Source organism: Eschrichtius robustus, chromosome 1, assembly GCF_028021215.1.
Source record: "Eschrichtius robustus isolate mEscRob2 chromosome 1, mEscRob2.pri, whole genome shotgun sequence".
Taxonomy (NCBI): Eukaryota; Metazoa; Chordata; class Mammalia; order Artiodactyla; family Eschrichtiidae; genus Eschrichtius; species Eschrichtius robustus.
The window spans coordinates 80,833,458-80,852,549 of record NC_090824.1 but is presented as its reverse complement, the minus strand read 5'-3'; the positions used below and the strand labels follow the sequence as shown (position 1 = coordinate 80,852,549).

At 56.7% G+C, this 19,092-nt stretch overlaps 1 long non-coding RNA gene across 1 annotated transcript; it reads right to left on the bottom strand.

Annotated features, from left to right (window-relative positions):
- Nucleotides 1-1,870: 1,870 nt before the first annotated feature.
- On the bottom strand, nucleotides 1,871-17,875 carry LOC137767535 (uncharacterized). Its single transcript, XR_011074536.1, has 4 exons — nucleotides 17,613-17,875; nucleotides 4,240-4,283; nucleotides 2,510-2,544; nucleotides 1,871-2,113 (listed from the first exon to the last, which is right to left on the bottom strand). It is a non-coding gene; the product is annotated as an uncharacterized lncRNA (long non-coding RNA).
- Between the last annotated feature and the right edge of the window lie 1,217 nt (nucleotides 17,876-19,092).

Genomic DNA, 19,092 nt, shown 5'->3' with positions numbered 1-19,092 from the left:
TGCTGGGAACAGGCACAACCCCTGGGCCGGCCTCTCCGGACGGCTTGAGCGGGACGGCTTCTTCGGCGCGCCTGTCACCCACCCCGAGCCCAGGGGCCGGCAGGGAGGTCTGAGGGCCGCTGGAGCCTGGGCGGGAAGGAGGCGCGGGCTTCGCGGCTGGGCCGGACCCCCTCGCCGCCTCCTGCCTCTGCGCCCTGGCCCGGCGTGGGCTTCCCGTGGCCCCGTCTCCTTCCCACCCCCGTCACGCCTCTTGCCCCCCCGGGCCGCGGGCTCCACCCGGAGCGGGAGGGCGCCCGCCCTCGGGGCTTCCCCGACACCTACCGGCTGTTCGGCCACGTCCCGGACGGACGGACAGGCAGCGGCAGGTCAGTGGAGCGGGGTTGGCCCGGGTCTCCTCCCCCCTGAGGAGGGGCGACCGGCACCGCGCACGAAGCGGCCCTGGCGGGAGGGAGGCCAGGGGGGAGGGGGTCGGTGGGGAGCTTGACTTCGCCGTCACTTCCGAGGGGACGCTGAGCCCCCAGAGCTGGGGGCTGACTGGCATCAGCACTCCCACGAGGGGGTGGTCAGGATGGAGGGACCCTGTCCCTGGGGCCCAGAGCGCTCCCGGGTCAGCCGGAGTCGCCAAGTGTGTCGGGTGCCCTGGACAGCTGAGGCACTTTTCGCCCAAAGGAAGGTTCCAGCGTATTGCAGAGAGCAGACGAAATACAAGGTGGTGAAAACTCACTGTTGCTAAGGGTTGAAAAGAACCAGTAATTCCTCTTGTTTCTCAGGGTGTTCCGTTTGGCTGTTAATGAAATATATTTCCAAGGAAGGCAGGCATGTGGCTGAAAAGGCCCGCAGTGCCTGCGGGTCACAGCCAGACCCTCCCATCTCGCCCCCCTCGGCCATCCTGTGCTCTGGGAGCAGAGCTCTCAGCCAGAAGTGAAACATAGTAGCTTCCATATCCGGATTCTAAGATTTTCTAAAGCCCTTTAAAGGCCCCCTTCTCTGAGTAGTGCTTGATGTGCTGGTGTTTGGGGCGGGAGGGTGGGCTGGGTGGAGGGTCTGAGCGCCATCCCGAGGGAAGGGCTTTGGAGGCCTGTGTGAGCCTGAGACCAGGGGGCCCAGTGCACGTGTCTGAGGGGAGGCTAGCGCTGACTCCAGCCGTGCCGAGCCAGATGTCGCCCTCCTTCCCAACAACCCAGCAAAGCCTGTCGCTCACATTCCTGGCTGTGCTGCTTACACTTGCCCTCTGGGAAGGCCAGCCTGGCAGAGCTCTGTTCCTGCCCTCTGGGCTGCTGGTAACTGAGTACCTAGCCTGGGTGCTGGAGGGTAGGATCCATAGATGGTGGAGGCCCAGTGCCTGCCCAGGGTGCTGTCCCTCTGCTGAGCTGAAACTTCTAATCAACGTCTTAATAAAACCAAAAAGGATGTGATATTGTTCTACCACCTGTGCCCGACCAATGTCAGCCCTTTGTCATATGGGGCAGTGCTGTCTAATGGTAAAGCTTCCAGTATCAGATCCCCAATCCCTTCTCCTACCCCCGCCCCCTCCCATGGAGGTTCAGTGGGTACATCTGTATTTCACAGAACCTGAAACTCTGATTTTACAAAGGAGCTGGAGGTCTGGGGAAAGAACTGGTCTGATCTCAGTTAAGAATGCAACTTTATACCTGGACGATACTAGAGCACTTTAGCACCTCATGTGTTTGAAAATGAGACCTTCACAAAGACCTCATGGGCAGGAGACGCAGGCAGGAGAGGGGACAGACTGAAGCTCTGTGACTGACTGACCAAGTAGCAGAGGTCCAGCTGACCTCCAGGCCTACCGCTGATTTACTATCACCAGAGCCCCGTGACACACCTTCCACATAGAGAACCAGCAGAAAAATGAGTTTGAAGAGCACTTTAGCTGAATCCAAGGTCATTTTGATCATTAGTGAAAGTCATTCTGTTCCTACACGCTCCCCACACCCTGACCCCCCTTCCTAAAACCAAATGGGTTCTGAGATTAAGGTGGAAGTGACAAGCCTGGAGGTGACCAGGCTTTACTTTATCATCTCTCTCTTCTTCTTCCACGTGTGTTCCTGGTCTTACTCTTCCCGGTTCTTCTGCAGGGAGCGGTCCAGCAACTCTGTCAAGCAAAATCACACACCCTAAGGATGACTTTCACAGACTCCTCCCGTGGAGGCAGTTTTCAAAAGGTCTTTCTTCCTACCCACACCCCCACCTCCCACCAAAAATCAATCTTCATCTCAGGAGCCCTGAAAGGCACATATTACCTCAACATTTAATATTTAATACAACCTTTAGATCTAGTTCTGATAACTGCCAGTTGCCCCCAATTCACTCTTTGTAAGACAATTCTACCTGAATCACAATAACCTGACTGCAAACCCACCATCCTTAAGCTATCTATGGTCACCCTGGCAACTCACTATAAAGTTCTTCTTTTTAAAAGATTTCAGAAAAGTAATTTCAGTCATCAGGATTACATATTGCACAGAACAAAAAGCTTTATTATTCTTACCATTCTCTGGATGTAACTCTACGTCTCTTTTCCTCCTATGTGGAGAGAAGGGAAAAAGAGAAAAACAATCTTTCAAAAGAAGATCAAAACCAAAAGCATGAGTCAAAGTATTAAATAAATACATTTGATGTGGTTAAAAACAGGGGTTGGGGGGTAATCTGGGTTTGGGGGAGATCTGGGCAACCTTTAGTCTGGTGTTGATGTCCCACCACCCTCAAAACAAAGAGAGGCCCAGGAGCTGGCCCGGCACATGTCTGCGCACTAGAGGTCATCTAGTGATGCTACGTAAGTCAAAGATCCACCTCATGTCAGGAATTTGTTAATACTAGAAAAAAACCAAAGTAGTAATTTGGGATTCACATCAGGAAGTGACGATGACAACCTAAGCTGGACACCAGCTCTTCTCTGATGAACACCTTAGTACACTGCTTCCCTACGTTCACAACACTTGCCAACTCCAGGATATCTGTATTTATGTATTTAAGAGGGATAAAAATATTATGGTGATGAAACCGATCTACGTCTTGTTTGAGGTGGAGGTTACAAGAATGCATGCGTGCATACACGTGACCATACATGCACAATGAATAAAGTCTGTAGATTATGCCGATGTCCATTTTCTGGTTTTGCTATTACAGTTATGTGAGACGTCACCATTGGAGAAAGTTGGGTAAACTACACAGAACCCCTCTGTACTATATTATACGGAATTCATCTGTATGTGTATACATAAAATTCTGCCTCCAGACTGCCTTTAGGCTTGAGCTACAACATCAACTCTTCCCTGGGTCTGCCTCTCTTGGCCTGTCCTGCATATTTCAGACTCGCCAGCCTGAAGTCGTGTGACTCAGTTGCTTAAATTAATCTCATATACACAGACATCACTGGGTCTGTTTCTCTGGAGAACCCTAAGATAGATTTTATACTAATATACTACAGTAATATATACATACATATAACCTGAAACAATACAGAAGAAACTGATAAATGCTCGCCTCTTGAAGGAAGGACAAGACGGAGAGGGGGGAGTACCACCCCTATGTACCAAACAGCCTTTTGTACTGCTGCCAGCCCGGCCACCCCAGATTCAAGCGGATGTAATGGCGTGTGGCCCAGGCAGTGGCTACACAGCTAAGGATTTTAAGGCACAGTGCAGCGAGATGCCAGGGCCATGGTCACACACGTGGAACATTCTAAAGCCAAGAGTGGTTGGTTGCAGGATTCCGCGCATGGGCCCCCGGGGGCCCTCTGGAGGCCGTCGCAGACCCTCAGGTCCCACGTGAGGAGACAGCCCACTAGAACACAGCAGGCGGCCCTCCTCCCAGATCTCACCCGGGTCAGCCTCCCGGGCACCCGGCCTCCTCTGCACAGCACGGGGCAGGCTCACAGAGGGAAGAGCGGCCCAAACCCAAAGGTCACACCAAACCCCACGGGAGAAGAGTAAAGCAAGGTGATGAGGGGAGAGGGGAGGGGTCCCTCGGGAAGCTGGCCACTCAGGATTTCCAGCCTCTTCCACAGGAAGCCAGCTCACGAAGCACCAAGACCTGTCCTGGGTCACACTCAGAGGACTTGCCCCCCTGACCCCACAGCCCCGCTTCCCAAGCCTCCTCGATGCTGACGATGCTGACGCGGATCAGCACGGAGAAATGGGGGAGCACACGGCTGGGAGGCTGCTGGGAACTCAGGACTGGCCCCCCCCGAGGCCCCGCCCCAGCAGGCGCCACACTCACCAGATGGTCTCGCTGATTTTGTGAGCAGCATCGTGGGGTTTGTCCTGAAAGACAATGGGACAGGGTTCAGAGCCGTCCCTCCCCGCTCCGGTGATGGGGGGCGACCAGAGGAGGCGGGTGCTGCAGCCCCCGGGACTCCCCACCCCATTTCCCGACCCGCGGGACCCACGAGAGCGCTCCACCCACAGCGCTGGGGCCATGTCCTGCCACGTGGGACACGCTGGCTCCAGGAGCACCTGTTCCTGCAGCACCCTGCCGCCCAGCGGGCTGCGGGGAAGGGACCGGGACGGACTCGAAGCCCCCGACCCTCCTTCTCCAGGACCTCCCCCGGGTGCTCCTGCAGCCTGGAAGCCACAGGCCTGCCTCTGAGTCCCTGAACCACCGCAGGCCTCGGTTTCCATCTGTAAAATGGGGAAACACCACTCATGCAACCACCGGGAGCGGGCGAGCAGCGGTCCTCCCTCCCGGCCACAGCGGCGCTCTCCTGGCCTCACTGTGCCCGGCGGGCTGGCCTCGCCGCTTTCCCCGAGGAGCACGTCGGGGGTCGCTCTGGCCTTTCGCCGGGGTCTTGGCGGCCAGCTAACCCAAGACCCCGCAGAAACCAAGTGAGGACGACGCATCGTGTGGACGGTCTGTAACTCTAGACTGCACCTCCACCCCACCGGTGAAGGTTCCTATCACGGTGAGGAGGGGCCTTGAAGAGGACGGGCTGAAGCCGGAGGTGAGATGGTCAGGCCCAGAGCTGCCAGCCCTGCCCCGGGACAGCGACTGCCCCTCTCAGACCAGGCCACCATTTTCACGCTTCACAGTGGAGGACGGCAACGCGGCAGAGCCCCTATGGGCTAGGGCACGGATGCCCGGAGGGTCCCAGGACAGGGTCCCCGCCCGCCGGCGCAGCGGTCCTAACAGGTCAAACAACTCCGGAAACACCCTTTGTGTCCTAAGCCTCATCTTTGCAACAGCGCCCTACTGAGATATAATTCACACAGAATGCGCCCCCGCTTCAAGTATACAGTTCAGTGGGTTTTAATACATTCAGAGCTGGGCAACCATCACCTCTATCTAGTTCCAGAACTTCCCATCACCCCATTAGCAGACACGCCCCAATCCCCTCCCCAGCCCCTGACAACACTAATCCACTCTCTGTTTCTGTGGATTTGCCCGTTCTGGACGTTTGTAAATAGAATTACGATATGTGACCTTTTGCCCAGAATCTTATTTTTTTAAGGCAAAGGAAAAAAACAATCTTCTATCGTTCTTAATAATATCCTCCAACTTACCAAGGACGGAGCAGTAAATATCCATTGAACTCATATTACTTAGACAAGGCCGGGGGCGGGAGATGGAGCACACGCGGTCCAGCACAGGACAGCCCTGCAGACCAGTGGTTCCCGACACGGGGGAACCGACCCGCAGCATCAGCGCCACTGCTGACCCAGAAACCCTGGGGAAGAACCACTGATGGGAACAATCGGCCCCAAGGCCTCCTGGCAAACGGCAGAAAACAGTGAGGACAGCTGGGTTTGGAAAACAGTCTGGCAGCTCCTCAAAGTTTAAACAGTTAGCAAATGACCCAGCAATTCCTCTCCTGGGTGTCTGCCCAAGAGAAATGAGAATATTCGTCCACACAAAACCCTGAACATTGGGCTTCCCTGGTGGTGCAGTGGTTAAGAATCCGCCTGCCAATGCAGGCGACACAGGTTCGAGCCCCGGTCCGGGAAGATGCCACATGCCGCAGAGCAACGAAGCCCGTGCACCACAACTACAGAGCCCGCGTGCTGCAACTACTGAAGCCCGCGGGCCTAGAGCCTGTGCTCCGCAACAAGAGAAGCCACCGCAATGAGAAGCCGCGCACTGCAACAAAGACTAGACCCCACTCACCACAATTAAAGAAAGCCCGCGCGCGTAGCAATGAAGACCCAACGCAGCCAGAAAAAAAAAAACACACCAAAAACCCGAACATTAATGTTCACGGAGGCACGATTCACAACCGCCAAAAGGTGGAAACCACCCAAATGTCCATCAACAGATGAACGAATAAACAAATGTGTCCCTCCACACACTGAAATATTATCCATCCATGAAAAAGAGTGAAGCACTGACACTCACTACAACGTGGATGGACCCTGAGAACACGATGCTCAGTGAGAGAAGCCAGACGGACAAGGACACACAGGGTGTGATTCCACTGATGGGAAACGTCCAGAACAGGCAAGTGCACAGAGACAGAGAGTGGGTTCCTGGTTGTCAAGGGCTGGAGAGGAGGATGGGAGGGATGCTAATGGGGATGGGGTTTCCTCTTGGGGTGATGGAATGTTCTAAAATTGGTAGTAGTGATGACTGAACTCAATGAATACACTACAAAGCAGCGAACGGCACGCTTTAGGTGGATGAGGTGAAGAGTATGGGAATTACACCTCAAAACAGCTATCAACAACAACAACAACAACAGGGACTTCCCTGGCGGGGCAGTGGTTAGGACTCAGTGCTTTCACTGCCGAGGGCGCAGGTTCAATCCCTGGTTGGGGAACTGAGATCCCACGAGCTGCACGGCGTGGCGAAAACAAACAAACAAAAAACAACAACAAATCTACAGGAGGAAATGCGAGGTATTGTTAAAAGCACCTCCACCTCAGCAGGAAAATACTGAGCATCTAAGACACTCACGTGGCCGACAGACTCTGTTCCTGGTCCACAACATTCAGTGAGTCCAGACAGACAGTCCTGGCAGCCCTGAATTCCCTGGGCTCCTGTACCCACTGAAAGCAGAGAAGACGCCACGCTGTTCCGCAGGGTCTGCTCAAAGACAAACGCACACAGCACAGTGTACAAGGCGCTGAGGTAGTCACAGCATGAGGAGGAGGGTCTAGAACTTTCCACCAACGCTCTCCCATGTCACACTCCTCCTGAGGGGAGCCGGCGCCCGTGCACTGAGGAGCCTCAGCAGCCCTGCGGGGGCCCACGTGCTGAGGAGCCACGGAAGGGGCCTCCTGGAAGCCAGGCATCCCACCCAGTCCGGCCTTCGGATGGGGGAGTCCCGGCTGAAGCCCCTACTGCAGCCTCCTGAGGGACCCTCGGCCAGAATCCCCTGGTCCGCCTGCTCTGAATCCCTGCCCTCAGAAACCATGGGAGGTCATCAGTGTACATCGTCTCAAGCTGCTAAATTCATGTCTGCGTTTAGGCCGATACACTACCCTGCGAGCACGGCCCGTAAGAACAAGTCTTAGAGCCACAGGAGGATGTGACAGTACCCAGGAGAGTCTCATTCCGGTCACCACTGTGGAGTTACAAAACAGCGTGCGTGCTCTGAAAGGACCCCGTGAGCACGCGCGTGTGCCTGAGCGTGCGCCACGTGGCAGGCCCGTGCCGGCTCAGACTGCGCTCCCTCCCTCGGCCCCCCCAGGAGGCTGGACGCGCCCCAGAGACGCTCCTCCTGCAGGGGCAGCAGGGGCCCTCATGGCACGCGGGCCGCAGCCCCGGCTGAGCCACCGCGTCTCAGGCCGCATCACGCCGACCTGGGAAGACAGGGGCCTGGAATGTGGTCTCATCTGTGATGAGATGAACTCAAGCTCTCCCAAGCTTTACAACCAGAACGAAAGGAAGGAAACAGTTTACGACATGCCTCCTACGATCTGAGGATGCTGCTTTAGGGACTGGCCAGCTTCCAGCGACTATCCTGAGTCGTATGATTTAAGATGCCCTGATCACCATCGATGATTCAGAAGCTCTCACAGCTTCTCGGCTGTGGCCTCTTCTTCTGCTTCACAGGCTTTCCGAACAGAGCGACGCCAGAAGCCGACCCAGAAAGGTCCAACTGAGAACAGCCCTGAGGAAGCCCGCACTTAGGAGCACCCACACCTCCTCCCCCGGGGGAGCCCTGGAACTCCGGGGTTTGAGGCCAGCCCTGGGCTCGCTGCACGGGACGCCCGGCCTCCCCATCCCAGCCACAGTTTGAGGCCAGCCCTGGGCTCACTGCACGGGACGCCCGGCCTCCCCGTCCCAGCCACAGCCCCGGCCCGCTGCTGGCTGCTTGCTGAGTCAGTGACTAACCCACGCTCTTCTCACTAACGGTGTCAGAGCCTCCGCAGGAAGCCGCGCAGAGGCTTAGCGGAATGCTGCTCACCACACAGCCAGCGGCCTCACTCCGGGATCCTGGGAAAACAACCCCAATAAGCACAACCGTTCCCGCCTGAAAAAGCACCCTGTGCGGAAGCCAGAGGCTGTCATCAGGCCTGAGCCACCACCAAGCCCGTCCCGTCCGCCTGCTCCCCTCCCCTGCCCAGCTCAGGTGAGGGCGGGGGCCGCCCATGGGGCGGGGGAGTCTGGCTGTCCCACTCGGCAGGCCCCTGCCTCCTCCTTGACCGTGAGGACAGGTGTTGGAACAGGAACTCCACCCGGATGCCCGCAGGTCTGGCTCCGCCCCCGCTCATCCCCGCAGGCCCTGCGTCCTGCGTGAGGAGCCTAGACAGGAGGCCTCCTGGGTGCTCGCTGCCAGGGCACGGCCCACCCCTGAGCACGCAGGCTGGTTCACAGTGACAGGGGCACGACATCTGGAGACATCGTCCCTGGAGGACCCGGCGAGAGGCAGGGGGCAGAGACTAGGGAGGAGGCAAGACGTGGACTCCGTCCTCCTCTTCCCACTTGCAGCAGGAAGACGCCGGGACCCAGGGGGCCTCCGAGGCAGGGGCATCACACCGGGACGAGCATCAGAATCCCTGGTCAGAGTGGAGTTCTGGGGCCCACCCGCAAACTTTCAGAGTCAGCAGGTCTGGGCCCCAGGAACCCGCATTCCTAACCAGTTCCAGCTGGTGGGGAAGCTGCTGGCCCAGGGGCGCCGCTCAGAGAACCACCGGCCTGAAGCAAGCAGGGACCACACTCTCTATCACCATCTGCTGAGAGCACGAGTGCCCAGGAGGTGCCGAGGGGGAGCACCCTGGGCCTCTGCCCGCGGTCCCCGCTCCCCAGCAGGCTGCAGGGGGCACAGCCTGCAGGCTGGGGGTCACTGCCTTCTTCCCCGCGGCTCTGCACACCTCCAGAGCCCTGGGGTGGGGACCAAGGCAAGTGGGACAGAGCGGCCAGGGTGGGATGCACACACTGTTTCCCAAAGTGGAGAAGCACAGCGGGAAGAGTCAAAGGCAGGGGAGATGGAACACGGCGGGAGGTCTGCCGGCTGTCTCTCTGCCTCTCCCAGTGGCAGGGCTTTGAGAGCAGAGATCTGACTGGAAGAGTGGAAAATCCACAGAAGGCTCTCCGTCTGGGAGGAAAGCCAGGCGGGTGAGCAGAGGGCCCCGAGGCCCAGCGAAGGCGCTCAGCCTCACCTCTCAGCCTGCGGCCCCGCTGAGGAGCACCCGCTCACCAGGGGGAGGGAGCAGCGGGTGAAGGGGGAGGGGGAGGGCCAGCGCCTGTGGTGGGCCTGAGTATTCAAGAGGCAAACAGGTTTTCACTTGAAAATGAGTGCATCTCACACAGGGGTGGGCGTGGCAGAGAGGCTGGCTGTGGAGCATCACACGGGTCTCGTCCACAGTCCGCCCCGGACGTCCGCAGGCCCCCAGCAAGGGGGTGCTGCCGGGCCCCAGGACCGTACCGGAGGACAAGCCAGGCCAAGGATGGGAACTGCCTGGTAAAGCGATGCAAAGGAGAGAGCCAGGAAGGAGGCTCTCCTCCCACAGCCGACCCGGCCCTCTCCCCGCAGGGCCAGGCGACAAACCAGGCTGGTCTTGGGACCGAGCCGTGTCGCAAAACCCTGCCCGCGAGACCGGCACTGCAAGGAACCGTCAACATGGGAAAACAGGAAGGGGCTGCCGGCACCCCATGAGGCCAAAGTCCAGCTGGAGGAGGAAGAGAGAAGATGGAGCGGGCCCGTGGCTCCCGGGCCACGGACACAGTGCAGGACACGGTGGGCCCGTGGCCCTGACCCGGGCGGGTGGGACCCGCTGTGCACACAGGGGCCCCGATGACCAGGGTCCAAGGAAGGAGCCCCCACGAGGGAGAGGGGTCTAGAGCCTCACTGTGCCCACAGCGGCCCCTGGTCACCTGGACGAGGGGCAGTGGTGTGCGCTGGCCCACTCCAGTGACATGTGCTGTGAGCACAAGATGCACGCGGATTTCTAAGACAGAGCGTGCGCACGCGTGCGCACACACACAAAGTAAAAGTGCCCTTCAGTAACTCTTTAAATGGCACGTTGAAAACGTAGTGTTTGGGCCGTACTCGCTTACATACAATGCTATGAAAACGTACCTCGTCTCCTCCTTTTGACTCGTCACGTGGCTCCCAGGAGAGCACGCACGTGGCTCGTGTGCCACCTCACCTACCGCCACACCTGCGGGAGCGTTTCCAGACATGACCCTGAGCCTGAGCTCCACGCCTGGGTCCGCAGCTCACGGAAGCCAGTCTGCGCAGAGCCAGGACCAGCCGGGATGTCCTGCTGTCCGGGCAGCCGTCCTTCTGCAGGACGGGCATGGGTGGGTCCACAGGAGGACGGGGCGCCACGGGAGCTCCAGGGGTGACAAGACCATTTCAGTTGCTTCAATCCAAACTAACCCACCTGTAAGAGCCCAGGCCGCCCAGCCACCCAAGGAGCCGTTGCAAGTGCTGAGCGCCTGACGCCAGGGGTCCGCGTGGAGGGGCCGTCGTGGAGTGACCCCAGTGGGACGGGGGAACGCGACGACCAAAAGTTCACCACCAGAACTTTTGTCGCCCTCACCAAAGAAAATGCTTTACTGCCACAGAGCAGTCCAGCCTGAGGCCGAGGCCGAGGCCGGGAAGGGAAGGGAGGGAAAGCCCAGGGACGGAGGAGGCCCTTCCGAGGGGGCACAGCTGGAGAAGGACTCGCCCGGCGCTCTGCGAGCGACAAGCGGCAGCACGGCCTCCACCCCGCGGTCTCAAAGGCCAAGGCGAGCCGCGCCCCCAGCCTTCCAGCTGTCTCCCACTCCAGCAAGGGGTCCTGTTAGCACCGTATCAGTGCAACTGGCGTCACCCCACCCCAGGACCAAGCCAAACGAACGCCTCTCCAGGGGCCTCGAGACCCCACGACCTGGGCCACACGCACGGGAGCATCACTCAGCCACGCAAAGGGGTGAAGCCCTGCCACGCACAACAACGTGGACGGACCCTGAGAACACAATGCTCAGTGACAGAAGCCAGACACAGAAGGACACACAGTGTGTGATTCCATTGATGGGAAATGTCCAGAACAGGCAGATCCACAGACACAGAGAGGGGGTTCCTAGTGTCAGGGGCTGGGGCAGGGGACTGCGGGCCCTTTGCAGTGATGGAATGTTCTGGAATTAGAGGTGATGGCTGCACAGCTCTGTGAATATAGTAAAAGCCATTAAATTGTACACTTCATATGGGTGAGTTCTGTGGTGTGTGAATGCGATCTCGACAAAGCTGTTATTTAAAAAGACACAAAGCCCACAAGACCCAGCGCGGCTCCTCCTCCCCTTGTCCCGCCCCTTCACCTGGTGTCTGTCCCAGACCAGGTGTGGGCCCAGCGTGTCCTGCGGCCCAAGCACCTGCTCCCCGGTGGGAGCCTCACTCAGCGCGCAGGATGAGCACAGAGCAGACGCCAGGGAGCCACCTGCACACCAGGGGAAACGTGAGCCACCACCACCACGCGACGTGCAAATCCTTCCCGAGAGCTCCCCTCCCTGAGCCCCACGACTCCCGCCGTCCCCGTGGGCACCACTCCGTGGCGGCCCCCCGCCCCCCAGCACACAGCCTGCAAAACCCCTTCCCCACCCGGGAAAAGACGCGTCAGGTTTTCAAAGGACCAGCGTTCTCAGAGGTAACCTCTCTCACACACCGGCTGCCCGTGCACCTGGTGTGAGTCTGACGCGCTTTCCGGGCATCGGCCGCGCACCCCATGACCAACTGAGGGGATTCAAACGGAAGCCCCTCAGAGATGAGGAGGCATCGTCATCCAAGGTCAATACTCAGTGAAGCACACAGCCTCCGACCTCCCAACTGCAGCTCACGGGAACCTGTGACTCGGCAGCCCTGCCAGGCGCCGCGGACAGGAAGAGGGCCCGGTCCCACACGGGGGCGCCGAGGAACAGAGCCCCGGGCTAGGCACCGCGACAGCGGCCGTGGGTGGGGAGAGAGAGTCCGGGAAGGAAGAGAAAGGCGGGCGGTGAGGGAGGCACTACAGTGCCACGCATGAGCTGCGGAGGACCACGGGCAGACACCCGGCACGTCCTCTGTGAACAGCCTCGGCAGGAGACCCGGCTGGTGGGAACGGCAGGGACAGCTTGAAGGGACAGAGAAGATGCCAAGGAGGCCTCCAGGCAGCACCCTCAGTGGGAGGAAGGAAACAGGACTGTCATCCCACAGCCAGGGAGACAAGGCGCACGCACTGGGGAAGAGCGCCAGGACCACGAGACGAGGACACGGCAGAAAGAAAGAGGGAGGAGAGGGGTTTCCTGGGAGACGTGTGCCGGGCCCGGGACCCAGGGATGCACAGACACAGCCAGTCACACCCTACAGGTCCCCGAATTCAAAAGGGACACCAAACACTCTGTACCTTGATTGTACCAATGCCAATGAAATCATTACATCGGTGCGTAGCTTTGTAAGATGCCACCATCGGGAGAAACTGAGTAAAGAGAACGTGGGATGTGTCCGACTTATTTCTGACGGCTGTGCAAGAATCTATGATCATCTCAAAATAAAAAGTTCAACTTAATTAAGGAAAAAAGGACGCAGCTCCTAGAGGTAGACTGAGGGCGGGTCCCCTGCAGCTCTGCCGCCTCTTGCCTAGTGAATATCCAAAGGGCCGGCTGCCTCTGGCTCCTCCCACCAGGAACAGAGCATACGGGCGGCATTTGGATGTTAGGGACCAAAGTACGAAAGCTAAGAGCCACGTACGTACGGAATACCAAGCTTTTCCGGTGATCCCTTCCTCTTTAAAGAGGCTACTTCACCCACGGACAGTCATCAAAGGGTTAACCTGCCTTCCACCTGAGCTCAGATTAGGCAGGACTCACACCAGCAGAGGTCAGATCAGAAAATATTTTCTGAGTCACAGGGAGGAATGGCTCACTTGGCCGCCCACTTCAGCTACTACTCACAGTCGAGTGAAGGGCGTGACTGCTCAGCGGGCATTCATCAGAGACTCGTGGGCTCTCAGGAGGAAGCCAGAAGCAGGAGAGGACAGTCACGCTGGGGCTGCTCCACGCCCACAGTCTCAGTGAGCCACGGAGGGGAAGGACCACTGCACGCCCTCGCTGGCTCCTGCCCTGCCATCAGGCAGCCGAAGATACCACCTGCTTCCTCCTGAGCTGAGACCCGGTTTTCCCACCAAAAGAAGGGCCATCCTGCTTTAGAAATACCACCGTGAGCTATAAGTGGATATCTGGGAACTGTCAGTCACAGAAGGAACAAAACTCGCCCTGCACCCCGCCCTCCTATTTGTCAATTGCGCAAAAGCCCATTTTGGAGGCTGGACATTTCCGCATACAGGCGGTTGTGGCTGTTTGCACTTCCTCCTGCGGGTGTCCCCTCCTCAGAGAAGCCACCCACACCTCCCCCAGGGCAAATCTGGCAGCCCCACCCTCTGGGACCTCAGCTGATCCCATATATGGGGCACTACACCTCAGCTGAACTTCTGTGTTTATAGATCACCTACCGTCCTTAGTTCATAAGTTTCTTGAGAAGAAGAATACTGTCACCCTCAGAATGGGAGAAAATATTTGCAAACGAATCAATGGACAAAGGATTAATCTCCAAAATAGATAAACAGCTCATGCAGCTCAATATTAAAGAAACAAACAACCCAATCCAAAAATGGGCAGAAGACCTAAATAGACATTTCTCCAAAGAAGACATACAGACGGCCAAGAAGCACGTGAAAAGCTGCTCAACATCACTAATTATTAGAGAAATGCAAATCAAAACTACAGTGAGGTATCACCTCACACCAGTTAGAATGGGCATCATCAGAAAATCTACACACAACAAATGCTGGAGAGGGTGTGGAGGAAAGGGAACCCTCTTGCACTGTTGGTGGGAATGTAAATTGATACAGCCACTATGGAGAACAGTATGGAGGTTCCTTAAAAAACTAAAAATAGAATTACCATATGATCCAGCAATCCCACTACTGGGCATATACCCAGAGAAAACCATAATTCAAAAAGACACATACACCCCAATGTTCACTGCAGCACTATTTACAATAGCCAGGTCATGGAAGCAACCTAAATGCCCATCGACAGACGAATGGATAAAGAAGTTGTGGTACATATATTCAATGGAATATTACTCAGCCATAAAAAGGAACGAAATTGAGTCATTTGTTGAGACGTGGACAGATCTAGAGACTGTCATACAGAGTGAAGTAAGTCAGAAAGAGAAAAACAAATATCGTATATTAACGCATATATGTGGAACCTAGAAAAATGGTACAGATGAACTGGTTTGCAGGGCAGAAGTTGAGATACAGATGTAGAGAACAAATGTATGGACACCAAGGGAGGAAAGCCGCGGGTGAGTGGGGATGGTGGTGTGCTGAATTGAGCGATTCGGATTGACATGTATACACTGATGTGTATAAAATTGATGACTAATAAGAACGTGCTGTATAAAAAAATAAATAAAATAAAATTGAAAAAAAAAAAAAAAAAAAGAATACTGTCTACTGTCCTCAGCGCCCCCTGGAACACTCACTGTAAATAACCAGGAGGTGCTTGCAGAATGAATGAATCAATGAACAAACAAGCTCACTCATTTCAAACGTGTGGTCACATGAGTAATCTGACCTTCTCAGAAGTTAAGCTTCTGGAAGGAGCCCATTTTCTTAATGTATTCAGCATCGAGTCATCACAAAATATGAACTCTTATAAAGTACTGCCCCCTCACTTCCCATGAGAAAGCAAAATTCCTCAGCAGGGAAATGGGAGGGTAACAGACGTTACCCGCAAAGCTTTAGGAAGGCTGCGGCTCGCTGAGCACTTCACTAGGGCCCCTGACCGCCTGCCTGGTAGTAGGACAGACACACCAGGAACGGCTGCTAACCGGCAGAAAGAGCGCCCGGCCAGGCAGGCAGCACACCCCGCACCCTGCCAAGCGAGGTCCGGCCAGCAAGGGAAAGACGCTCTCCACTTCAGAACCGCCCACCACTAGAAAGCCAGGTCCTGCCAGGGCCTGGGCACACGAGGCCTCCCTTACAAGGGTTACAAATCTGTGGCCTTGCTCTGCCTCGAATAAAAGACAGTGATGGGGACAACGTGACCATCTCCAGATGAACTTTCAACTTCGTTTCAAGTGCCTGGGTGCTGGGTCACAGTGGATTTCTAAACTCTTCCAATACTCAAAAATACCAATTTCTAAGATGCAGAAGGGTTGTTAAACATACACTTAGCACAGACCCCAGTCCCACTCCTGAGTATTTTCTCAAGTGAGGTAAAAACCCAAGTTCACATGGAAACGTGCCCTGGGATGTTTACAGCAGCTTTATTCCTGATCCCCTCAAAACTGGAAACATCCCACAAGTCCTGCCACCCGCAGGCAAATGGACAAACGGAAAATGGAATACAACACAGCAAGAAAAAGGAGTGACTTCTCATACCCGCAACAACAGGGATGACGGAGTTCCCTGGTGGTCCAGTGGCTAAGACTCCACGCTCCAAATGCAGGGGGCCCGGGGTCCACCCCTGCTCAGGGAACTAGATCCCGCACGCCGCAACTAAAACATACTGCACGCGGCAATGACGATCCCACGTGCCGCAACTAAGACCTGGCACAGCCAAGTAAATAACTAAATAAATAAATATTTAAAACAACAACAACAAAAAACAAACCAGGGATGAATCTCGCATAGGTTTTGCTGAGCCAAAGCAGCCAGAATCAAAAAGCTACATGCTGTTGTTCCGTTTACCTGACTTTCTGGAAAAGCCAAAACCTTAGGGACAGAAAGGAGATAGTGGCCAAGAGGCTAGAGGCGTGCTGGCGCCAAAGGGCAGCAAATGGGATGACAGGATTGCTCTGCCACCTGACGGTGATCATCTGTCAAAACTCCTACAACTGTGCACTACAAGTGAACTATGCTTCACAGCTACTAAGGATAAACAAATTATTACATTTTGAAAAATGCGCCGGCCAGCCAACCCATACATGACAAGTGCAGTAAGAGGGGCGGGGAGGCAAGGCAAGTGGATCCGCTGCAGTTCTGAAGGTTCTCCCCACTTTCAGTTTCCCTCCACTGGGATGTCTCCCCAACCTACCTACTGCTCAGGCCGCCCACCCGGGCCACCCAGAGTTACCCAACCGGAAAAGCCAGAGCCCAGGCTCACCCGTGCCTCCGGGCACAGGAAGAGCAAAAATAGAAAGCGCCAGTGCGCAGTGGCGGGCTGGAAACCCTACGACCTCGGAGAACTGCGGAGAACCGGGGACCGGAGTTCAACAATGGCTCCCAGGCGGTCCCAGCGTCGCGACCCCGCCCCCGGCCGCGACACAGTTTCCAAAAACTGACACACACGGAGCCTGCGCGAGGGGCGGGTCGCGCGGGCTTCCCCGCCGGCTCCCCTGGAGGCCGGTCCCATGCAAGCCGAGCGCACAAAAGGGCGCCCCAAAGGCGCCGGCTCAAGGCGCCCGCTGCGCTTTCCCTCCCGAAGGTGGGCTGCAGGGCCCAAGCGTAAACCCTGAGACAACAACACGCGCACCACGCCGCCACGGGGGACGAGAGGCCGGGCGCCCACCTGCCCGGACACCCTGCATTTCTGGAATCACCGGACGCCTGTGTAAATTTCCGTTCGGCGTGTCATTTGCCAAAGGCCACTCAAGATCAGGGGACAGGATGCCTCCTCTCCAAGGGTCCAGCCAGCCCACCCACTAAAATTACAGGACACAATGCCTCCGTTCCAAGGGTCCAGCCAGCCCACCCACTCAAGATCAGAGGGACAAAATGCCTAACTAAAACACCACAAAACAAAAACACAAAAAACTGGAGAGAGGAAGGAAAGGGTGTCCTCAAAAATAAAAAAGCTAAGCACGTTGACAGCGCTAAGAATAAACTACCAGGAAAAAGAAACCCTACATGTCAGATCATAAAGTACGGAAGGGCAAGCCCGCCGGCAGTCCAGGCCCGGGGGGACCGGGGTCCCCAGCCCTACAGAGCCAACGGCAGCCCGCCTCGGGCGCCCCTCGGAAGCGCGGGGTCCCCGCGGCCGAGTCTGCGCCCCCGGCCGGCCCCGGCTCCCCTCTGCCCACCCTGCGCGCGGGGGCTGGACACGGCCGCGGAGAACCACGGCGGGGCGGGAAGGGGGGCTCCAAAGAGGGTCTGGCGACTCGAGTCGCTCCGTTTCTCGGTGGGCTCAGCGCGCGCCGTGGGGGAAGAGGGGCGGGGGTCCGGGAAGAGGGGACGGGTGGCACTCACGTAGACCGGCAGCGGCCACGGGTAGACGGCGGGCTCGGCCCCCACGGACGACTCCAGCCTGGGCTCCAACTTCTCCCCCATGTCTTCGCGCGCGGCCCCCGCACCAGGCTAGTCTGGCGGTTGGGGGGAGGGGCGGGACGCCCGCCGGCGGGGGCGGGGCAGGCGGGCGGGCAGGCGAGCGGGCGGGCGGGAGGCTGAGGGGAGGGGGCCTGGCCTGGACCTCAGCCACCGCCGCCGCCGCCGCCGCCGCCGCCGCGCTCCCGTCTGGCCCCCGGCTCCCTCTTTGTGGTCACAGGCCCGGGACCTCCAGCGCTGCCGCCAACTCGGGCCGGCGTGAGGCGAGCACAATGAGCCGGGGCCGGGCTGAACCACTCACTCGCGGCGCGCGCGCGCCGCCCACCCCGTGGACTCGCCCGCTCCACCTACGCACGCACGCACGCACGCACGCACGTCTTCGGCTGCCCCCGGCCACCCGCACCGGCCCGAAGTCGGGACCCGGGGAGACCCCCTCGGGGCTTGGGGTGGCGGGTTCGACTCCCGCCCTTGACGTACCGTGACACACACACACACACACACCCCCCACCCAATAATAAGACTATAATTCCTCATTAAATATGACAGCCGGAATCCCGGCTTCTGTTCACAAAAATGCCCTGTATTTAGCCTATGCTAGGCACCAGACCCTGGACGCTCAGTACTGGCAAAAAAGGAAATGCCCTGCCCTCATGGCGCTGCCATTTTAATTGGAATAGTAGTGACAATGGTCAAGGGAGAAAATAAAGTGTCATCATCGCCACGGGGATGGTTAATCTCATGTGCGCACTGCGTGGGGCCCCGGCAACCACAAACATTATTCCAGATGTGGCCAGGAAGGTATTTTTCAGAAGAGATGAACACTGAAATTGGTCCACTTTGGGTAAAGGAGATTGTCAATGCCGTGGCGTGGGTGGGCCTCGTCCATCAGCTGAAGGACTGGAGAGAAAAATGAGGTTCCGAAGAAAGAGGGAACTGTTCCTCCAATGGCCTTGGGACATCAGCTCTTCCCTGTGTCTCCAGCCCAGAGTCCTGCCCTGACTTGCCTGCCTCACGGTCACATGAGTCAACTCCTTAAAACAAAACTATATATGTAAAAATACTGAATATATACAAGCCTATTAATTTGTATATGTGTGCATACATATTATATATATGTATACACATATGTTTATATGTGCGTGCGTTTGTAGTATATGTGTAAGTACTATATACAGTATACATACAAGCCTATATATTTGTGTGTATATATTGTATACATGTATGTATGTGCATATATATAGTATACATTTTATAAATGTGAACATGCTGTGTATATACACACACCCATATATTGATATATGGGTGTGTGTAGATATACAGTTTATGTACACTGTATGTATGTATACAGTGTGTATTTATATATAGGTGTGTATATATGTTGTATACCTGTATGTGTATATGTTTC